This window comes from Aegilops tauschii, chromosome 4 (genome assembly GCF_002575655.3).
Source record: "Aegilops tauschii subsp. strangulata cultivar AL8/78 chromosome 4, Aet v6.0, whole genome shotgun sequence".
Lineage (NCBI taxonomy): Eukaryota > Viridiplantae > Streptophyta > Magnoliopsida > Poales > Poaceae > Aegilops > Aegilops tauschii.
The window spans coordinates 487891806-487902298 of record NC_053038.3 but is presented as its reverse complement, the minus strand read 5'-3'; the positions used below and the strand labels follow the sequence as shown (position 1 = coordinate 487902298).

The following is a 10493-nucleotide window of genomic DNA, read 5'->3' as shown; positions in this document are numbered from 1 at the left end:
AAGGTATGCACTTATAGTTGCTAGTCTTCCATTCCATTTATGTGTACAACACAAAAACCATGATTTTCTTACGGAATGGAAAGTACGCACGCCATTCAACCATCTATGTGTAGATCTACTTAATTTACATTTTTTGCAAAAAAAAAGGCAAGATGGTCATCACACTCGAGCCATAGGCATAAGCACGTGGAAAGTTGGAAAAAGCAACCCAGTGGGACACAATGGACTATGTACGGAGGGTTCTTTTTGCAACAGTGTTGACTTCTTCCTTGTTTGCTTTCTTTAAAAAATAACAATAATTAATGGTTTTTGGTCCATTCAACAAGGTTGGAACCAATAATCTTAAGGGCAGAACCAACACTCATTAACCATTAGTGTTATGTTGCACGCAGGTTTTTAGAGGAGTTCTTTTCTTTGCAAGGTGCCCATTTGATCTAATCATTCGATCACTTTTATTCTATTGTGATCGATCTATTGCCACTTTTCTCCCAATCAGATGACATGGCAGCAAAATCGAATCTTGTGGAAGCTGAATCAGCTGCAATGGCAGAAGAATCCTCGACTTCTAAATACATTGTGTATTCCTGTAGACACACAAAATACTTTGCATTCTAGCGGTTAACATGCACCCCCCTTCACTGGGGTGTCGTTTCGAGTCCCATCAAACATACACTCATCTTATATATTCTATAAACACTTTTGAAACAATTAACCATATATATCCTTGTGTTGTAATATATATTGTCCACAAAATCCTTGTATGCAAAGATCTTGGTGTTCTAGTGCTTACAAAGCCCATTGCTTACAGGCTCGCATTGCTGACTCAAGTCTCATGGAACACGCAACCTTTCAAAAAAAATTCCTTCACCCAAACAGAGGGAAACCGACGTGCTGATCGAATTGAGCCGAAGCAATTCAAAAGTCATAGCTGCAAAAAAAGTCAGTTGCGACGTCGACATTGTTGCAAAAAGACCTATGTAGAGAAATAGTTTGTTTAACAGGCGATTAAAGATAATTTGACGTGGCAGCCACGTGATCAGTTTTCCGTCCGGAATCAATTTTGGCCTTATTTGATAAAATTAATGATTTTATGACCCAAATGTGATCACTTTCACGTTGTTAGTCTATAGTGTGCAATCAATTTGAGTTAATGGAATAATGGTGCATTTCACTCAAATAAAAGTAAACTACGCCGGAAAATCACCAAGATGAATCAAGCTCATATGCATGTTGTCATAATACTAAAAGGTGTCACTAGAAATAACTAAAAGGTAAGTGCAAATTCCAACGTATTATGGAAACATATACAACTCTGCGCTTTCAAGATAACGTATGGAGAATGGAGTGTTCTGCCCAATAAAAGGTATGCACTCATAGTTGCCAGACTTCCATTTCATTTATGTGAGGAACACAAACAACCATAATTTTCTTGCCAAAAGGCAAGTACACACGTTATTCATGAATCTATGTCAAGATTTGTTTCTATTTTATTTCATGAACACAAAAAATAGGCAAGATATTTATCACAATTGGGATTCTTATTCATACACACATGTGAGGTTGGAAACAGCAAACTTAGTGGGACATGATGGGCTATGTATGGAGGTCAAGCTCGCTCGGCTGAATTGACTGTGTCACAGCAAATAGGCGTTGAGATGTATGCCACAATGAGCATTGTTCAAATCAAGCCACTGATAAGGGACATGCATGAGAGCCACATGTGTATTCATTTAGGTGGAACTTTATACAAGCGATAGCTAAGAATGTACCACCCATATAGCGCCAGAGAGGTAGAGGGATGGAGAAGTGGGGTTTTTCTATTTTGTGTAGCGGAGCAAAATGAACCATCACACCCATGAGAGAATGCCAATAGTTCTAACAGATATATGTATTTTCTCCTGTGGCATTTTTCTCGATGCTTCATAATTTCTTCATGTTTAATTTTCTAAGCTATTATACCAAACATTGACAATGGTGCACACAAAACACCTAGAATGTAACGTATACTTTCTAAACCATGTTGGAGAGTTTCTTCGAACCATGCAAGAGAGTTGCATGTGATTTCACTAAGAAAGAAGATGATACAAATCCAAAGAAGGAACAACCCATACAACATGCCAGAGAGGCACGACACTTGAAACAAACGTAAGAACCTAACCGGCCTTAGGATAGGCAACCCAAGAGTTGATGTTGTGCAACCAAGAGATGACTGGAACCAACATACAAGTAAAATTACAACACAATGCAAGAAAGCAAGAACTGTCCAATGCTAAGGCATGGACACCAATCCACTATAACTAATTACCATAGCGACGACAATGACATTGACTAAAGCACATGTAATAGATGGACAAAACCACCATTTGCCTTGAGATGCCACCACTAGTGTGATCATAGACACCATGTCACCAAGCTAAGAATCTAGTAGCCCGATGTTGTCAAAACGAAAACCATCCATATCATAGAAGGAGGACCGAGGTGTGGACATGTACAAACCCAGGGGGAGAAAGGTATGGGAAAGAACAAAAGACGAAGCTATCCAAGATCGGCAACAAAGCTAAACACAACCGATGGGGTGGGAAAGATTGCATCGCATCCTCAATCTGTCCGAGCCAAAGAAGGAGGGGGTTGAACTACCAAAAAATCCCACACCACGGGTATACCGGCGACCAACTTGCGACAAGCCAACACTATCACGGCTCGTGGTCAACAAGGATAGCCATACGCTAATTGAAGATGAGATGTGGTGAGGTGGGACCGCTAGATCTTACAGAGGCACTTTCGATCTATTTAAGGACGACCTACGGGAGAGAGAGCCATGATAAGAGGAATGACAAGAGTGGGACGGGGATGTACATGGACAACCGAAGGAGCTGATGCCGCACCACAGCTTTGCTACAGTCCACCCCTTATCGTGTATTTGGTAGGCTTCATGAGGCTCATGCAGGCTTCGGGGAGCCAAATTGGCCCATTTGGATGCCTGCTTTTACTATTTGGCCTACATGGCATGAAAATTAGAGCACTGTTCGGCCTGCGTCTAGAGGAACAACCCAATGTACTACTTCCAATGAGCTAGGCCCGAGCGATGTGAGCGACCACACATGGTTGCAGGCGGCTGCACGTGTGGGACCCGCGAGAGGCACCGCATTATTTACTGATGTGGCACCATAAATCCCCTCACACATTTCTCAATGCTCGGTCTCCCCTCTCTTCATTCTCACCAGCCGTAGTGACCATCATAGGAGGCAAGATCTGGATGGAAAGCTAACCAAATAATGTTAAAATGTAAACCATGCTAGACTATAAGAAACTAATCATAGCAAATACACAAAAGCTATGGGTTGTGCATAACAATGAAGAGGAACACATAGGTCTACTATGATTCCACTAAGGGACGTAGAGCTAGATCAAAACCTGATATGATCACTCATCACCTCGATCTGCTCGATTTAAAAACAGTTGAATCCCATATGCAGGGAAGCATGGATACAATCCAAATACAAAGTTATAAAGTAGAAGACAAATGCTAACCTTTGTATTGGTGGCATCAAGCTCAGATCACAAATCCCATGCCGACATGCTCAAGCCACACACTGTGTCTATGCAATGGGGGTTGAGTCGATGCTCTCGATAATAACCATACCTCTATATTTGTTCATGGCATCATGACCAGCATGTATAGGGCTTCATTGTGTGAGATGTCGCAAAGGTAATCCAGGGTGGTGCTTCAAGTGTTTAATACTATGAGTATCCTTGAAGGATTCCTGCGGATCGTCATGGATTGAATCAGGGATTGCAGGCGGAGGACCAATTTTGATGATGGGGTTTGCTAGGGTAGGGTTTGAGATTATGTTTGAGTGACAAATGGTAGTGTCTAGCAGGCTAGGATTCGTGATTGTGACAAAGCAATGAGTGGTGGGGTCTAGTAGGCTCGGGTTTGTGATAGAGGCAAAGTGACAAGTGGTACTCCAATAGGCTAGGGTTTGGGATTGCAGCGGGATGGGGCAGGGAGATGTGGAACTAGCCTTTTACTTTGCTGATTTTATCATTTCTATATTTTTCCCCATTTCCCTTACTTACAACATATCACTTGGTCATGCGAAAATGCGTTAGTGTCAAAAATATCCTTGAATATCTCCCATGTGCCTCTTTGGTAAGGCATGCTAAACATAAACTGTGGTAGGAGCAATTTATTTGTGTATGCATGTCCAACTGATGCATAAGGACTTTGATTTTAATTTTAGTTTTTGGCCTTTTTGGTCTCGGTTTTCTATTGCCACAAGGTTTATAAGTGGAACAATAAGTTAAATCAATCTTATAAGTAGAGATACTTTGTTTAGGAGGTTTGCAACATATCAGGTTCTCTTGCCAAACCTTAGATATTTTAGACCAACGGTACAATTTTTTACTACTTGGTTTTCATGAAAGCAAACCAGACAGACAGGGTCCACAAATTGGGGAAACCAGTTAACCATACAAAAATACTCGTGATAGAACTACACATAATGTTAAGCTAATAATACTGAAATGGTAGTCACAGGAACAGAAAATAGCCCAATGAATAAAATGGCAATAACAAAGTCTTGCAGAGGACGGACAACAGAAGCTAGGGCCACCATAAAAAATCTCCATGTTTGCATTTTAGGGAAGCTTGAGCTTTTGTATATCCTTTGAAAGAACATCTGCCAAGTAGGGTTTTTTGTCAACAAAAATAACCCCTTTCCATTTTGATGCTTCTATAACCATTTCCAAAAAAATCCTTATTCATCATTGCCAAGTTAGGATCAACCACTTGATTTGGGCCCACACTGACTGACACCTAATTAACTGGGTGGTTTTTTGTCACCTAACCCCGTTACCACATCTCTACATAAAAAAGTCTACTCCTTTTCCGACATTTTTGGAGGGCTATAAGAGAGAAGCATGTAGAAAGGGTGTTGTATTGGTACTTAAATTAGATTTGATAAGAACTAATCTTCCACATAGCGAACAGATTCTCTTGCCAGCCCTTAGATATTTTAGACCAACAGTACGCCTTTTCACTACTTGGTTTTGATGAAAGCAAACTAGACAGATAAGGTCCCCAAATTGGAGAAACCAGTTAACCATACAAACATACTCGATAGAACTACACATAATGTTAAGCTAATAACACCGAAATGGTAGGTAGCTAGTCACAGGCACACAAACTAGCCCAGTGAATAAGATCACAATAACAAAGTGTTGCAGAGGACGAGCAATAGAAGCTAGGGCCACTACAAAAGATCTCCATGTTTGCATTTTAGGGAAGCCTGAGTGGGCTTTCGAGATGATGAGGATGGCGCTCGAGAGAAAAATGTCTTTGTCACAAGCTCCTCACTATCCTCCTAAAGTACCTTCCATTATTGCATCAGGGACACATGAGATAAACGAGCATCAGAGGGTCGAAAATCAATTTATGGTCATGGTGTTTCTTATGCATCACAACACCAGAATATACCAAATACAAGAATTGCATTAAATCATTCATAAACAAAACCGCATCAATTGGTCGGGAAATATCGACTGATTGTAAGGTATCAGGGTCAACTGAGAGTTCAAACACAAAAGTCTGCAAGTGCTTGTCATGTAATCCAAAAAAGGCTAAAGGACAGCAAAACATGATGTGGTTAGAAGTTGCTTTATCCCTGCAGAGTTCACAGTCACGTCTCTTGGTCACATACAATACTTTCAGTTGCTTAGATGACTGAATTGTATTTTACACAATCCTTTTTTAGTTTGTTTGGCTTCAGTACTATCCTCTCTAACCTAATAGTGAACATCCTATGATCCATGTCTTTTTATCAATTATAAAACCCAAATATTTCAGAGGTTGGGAACCACACATGAAGGTAAATTTTGACAACAATAAATGCTTTTCCATTTGAGTCTTGCCCATGCAGAATGACAGCTATTAGGATTTAATGCTAGACTCAGCAACCACATGTGAACAAAATGCAATCAACATAATAAACATCGCACATGCACGATGGACTCTAGATCAGAAAACCAAGGGTGCATCAGCAAACTAAGGGTGCATGTGTCTTTATTAATTGATTTAAATCCACCAAGCTAGCTAAAGTTGTAACTAAATTTATATTTGTTTATTTGGACATGACTAATATCTGTACCCTACCCAGTGTAGTGGATAACATACATACACCACTAAAACATGTCTCTAATCTCCATACTGAAACGTACTCATAATTGTAACACTTGCTTCATAAGGAAAACATTAACAAAGTACTTTGCCTCCAAGAATAAATCAAATGATCAATAATCAAGCCATATCGTAATTACCTAGAGCTATGTTCAGATACTTGGACAATCCACAAGGGTGGGCTGAGGTATATCCTTTGAAAGAAAATGGTGCCATATCAACCAACATATTATTTTTCAGGTCAAAAGTTATTGGCCATGTCTTTATGTTTTAAATTTTGAATTTACACAACAAGTAAACAACATCATCACAATCACAAGTCCATCTCAGGATAGGGTGAGATGCTTGCAGGTCCTTAAGTGTCAACTCTCTTGCATAGGTATCACTCACGGTCAGGTCAGGCAACAAACATAGAATGACTTGGGTAGTCAACAGAGTTTTCCTTGTCATAAGTCATGAATCCCTTGCTCCAATGGTCCCAAGAAGTTATTTTTTACCATGTCATGGCCATCCACCAAATTTCTTTGGGGTTTGTCAAGTAGTCTGACTCATAGAGTGTATCCATGTCATGATACGACCTTTCATCAACATCTGGTCTTTCATATTTTTCTATCTCGCTAACTTGATCATACCATTACTATATGCAACATTCCGAACCGGCCTCACAGACAATTTCACGTTGTCCTTGTTGCCACGCATCACCTTAGGAATTGTGATGAAGTGTGCCACAGACATTTTTTCGAGCACGTTGCAGAACATAATCCCCATCCAGAGATCAACCCATCCAAGCTTCTCCAAAGTGAATCACATTAGAAGCTATAGACAAGGTCATCTGTGCTCTAACATGGAGCGATAGCTCCACCTGTGGCACTTTGCACCTCTAAACCCAGATCCTGGAGGAGGAGATATGGAGGTCAAAACCCAAGGGATCGGTGAATAGCATAGGGCGGCCAGGACGAAGAGGCTGTCATCATCATAAGGCAGGACGTCGAGATCCGAGGATGTGAGGATGAATAGGTAGGGACCTAGGAGCAGGCACAGTGATGACACGGGGATAGCCTTGTAGACGAAGTGCTCGTGCCGCCCTCTAAGGACGGGCAGGAAGAAGATGGAGAGGACGAGGAAGTCCTTCTCCATGAAGACGATTTTGGGCCTGCCACAACCGGCTTCCTTGAGGCCAGGGCAGTGGATGCACAGGTAGGAGCCTATCAGTGAAGCAGACGGTGACCTAGACAATGTGGCCGCGCTTGAGAAGAACTCCGCGGTGGTGGCATTCCTTACGTCGACGAGGTACACCAGCAGCTCGAGGAACACCAAGCGGAGGGAGGGGATGCGGCTTCACGATGCAGGTGCGAAGGGGACCCGCATGACATGGAGAATATCTTGCTCATGTCCTCTTTGCTGCCGAAATCAAACATCATGCTCGGGCGGCGATGATCGATGGTTGGACTAATCAGGGTTCATATCAGATTTGGGAAGTGGGAGTTGTGGCCTGTGGGCCTCTTGTGAGTGTTGAGGGAGGTTGGTTGGGGATAGCTGGAAATAAAATCTTGATAGAAGGAAACAGGTAATAGCCATACATTTCCAATGTATGCCATGTACCGATAACACTCTAGCCGAGCATGTAGAAAAAAATTAAGCTTACTGGTAGATTTTAGCATACCAAGGAAAACAAACACACAAGTAACAGTTCTCAGTAGCCAGAATAGGGTGACGTCCAAGATCCAAAAGCAGGCGAGTACCATGTATTAGCAAAAACAACATCAATTTTATCTTTGTTTTCATACAGAAGGTGGGATCATTGGGAACGGTGCGGCACACTAAAGTGTCAAATACACAACAATAGGTACATGACTAATATTAGATATGAGCTAGAAAGAAATATAGTTTTCTAGACACTCAAAGCACATGCTGAAGAAAATCTAGGGCCAGTGGCAAACCAAAGCAAGCAAAATATGTTGAACATGAGCTCCTATCAAGGTCATCCTTTGTATGCTCTGCATCACCACCTTCCTCGTCAAAGGCCTCTTCTTGAATCGTCCCATAGGTGCCCTTCTAAATGACATCCCTTCTCTTCTAGTGAATTCTCCAGTCATTTTCTCCCATTTCAATTTTTGGCCCCATGATGGTGCCAAGCCGTCGACCAAAGGTTGCGTCAGGGATCTCTCTGGATCGTTGCCCCACCCCTAACCCTGAATCTCCTGTAAATTTATACCCATCAATCCATCATACATCCGAAGACACAAAAAATAATTTTTTGGAAATCTCATACTTCACTATTGGTCTCCAACAAACTGAACCAACCTCCTCTGGAAGCAGTGCATGCTCTTTCTTCTTCCATGGAAAAGCAGCGATTATCTTCACTTGAGTTGGAGATTGAGCATACCACATCTACTGCTCTGGCTGGAGGGGAGTCTCTATCAAATTCTTGTGCATGTAGTGGCAACCATCCCTCTCAACCTCCTATCTTGGAGGCCAAATTTGTTATCTTTGGATGCATATCCTTGGCAAGCAGGTCTTCAGTGTCGTTTAGCTTCTTTTAGGAGGCCACAACCTGCTTAAGGGGCATATTCCTCTCCGGTGCATGTTGTTCTAAAGGATCCTCGGTGTTGATGAGATATTTATCCTCTATGTCCAGAAGTTGCTAGACGAAGTCGTCTTCATCCTCCTTTAGGTTGCCGGCCATCATCTTCATCTCCTGTGTTCGGCTACGGGTCCAACTCGATGGTGATTTTTTGCGGCGAGGATTTGAGGTGGAGCAGGGTCGGTCGACTCTCCCAATGTTTGGTAAACATGTGGCCCTCCACGTGCCCTCTCCCTGCGTGGTTGAGTGGCATGTGTTATCTGGGGCAATGTAATAATTTGTTCCTTGGGGTATGTATTCACTTCTTTTAATCAGTGGCAAGCCTTTTATTTCACCGGTTAGTAAAAGGGAAATCCATTTAAGAGACTGCAAAACTCACATCATCACATGATGACACTGAATGCACTAGAATGGAGGACACCATCAAAATGACAAGGAAATTAGTCATAAATTCATCAAGATGAATCAAGCTCATATGCCCAATGTCATAATACTAAAAGATGTCTCTAGAAATAACGAAAAGGCAAGTTAAAGTTTCCAATGTGTTATGGAAACATATGGATCTTACAACTTTCCAGAAAATATGGAAATTTGAGTGTTCTACCAAATACAAAGGTATGCACTTATAGTTGCTAGTCTTCCATTCCATTTATGTGTACAACACAAACAACCATGATTTTCTTATCGAATGGAAAGTACGCACGCCATTCAACCATCTATGTGTAGATCTACTTAGTTTACATTTTTTTGCAAAAAAAAAGGCAAGATAGTCATCACACTCGAGCCATAGGCATAAGCACATGGAAAGTTGGAAAAAGAAACCCATTGGTACACAATGGACTATGTATGGAGGGTTCTTTTTGCAACAGTGTTGACTTCCTCCTTGTTTCCTTGCTTTCAAAAAATAACAATAATTAATGGTTTTTTGGTCCATTCAACAAGGCTGGAACCAATAATCTTAAGGGCAGAACCAAAACTCATTAACTATTATTGTTATGTTGCACGCAGGTTTTTAGAGGAGTTATTTTCTTTGAAAGGGTGCCCATTTGATCTAATCAGTCGAACACTTTGCTTCTATTGTGATCGATCTGTTGCCACTTTTCTCGCAATCAGATGACATGGCAGCAAAATCAAATTTTGTGGAAGTTGAATCAACTGCAATGGCAGAAGAATCCTCGACTTCTAAATACATTGTGTATTCATGTAGACACACAAAATACTTTGCATTCTAGCAGTTAACATGCACCCCCCCCCTTCACAAGGGTGTTGTTTCGAGTCCCATCAAACATGCACTAATCTTATATATATTCTATAAACGCACTTTTGAAACAATTAACCATATCCTTGTGTGGTAATATATATTGTCCACAAAATCCTTGTATCCAAAGATCTTGGTGTTGTAGTGCTTATAAAGCCCATTGCTTAACCCTCGCATTGCGGATTCAAGTCTGATGGAACACGCAACCTTTTAAATTTTTTCCTTCACCCAAACAGAGGGAAACCGATGTGCTGATCGAATTGAGCCGAAGCAATTTCAAAAGTCATAGCTGCAAAAAAAGTCAGTTGCGACGTCGACATTGTTGCAAAAAGACCTATGTAGAACAATAGTCTGTTTACAAGCAATTAAAGATAATATGACATGGCCACGTGATCAGTTTTCCGTCCGAAATCAGTTTTGGCCTTATTTGATAAAATTAATGATTTTATGGCCCAAATGTGACCACCTTCCAC

The 10493-nt window shown here is 41.2% G+C and overlaps 1 pseudogene; it reads right to left on the bottom strand.

Moving 5' to 3' along the window:
* Positions 1–6298: 6298 nt before the first annotated feature.
* On the bottom strand, positions 6299–7596 carry LOC109783655 (uncharacterized; annotated as a pseudogene).
* Between the last annotated feature and the right edge of the window lie 2897 nt (positions 7597–10493).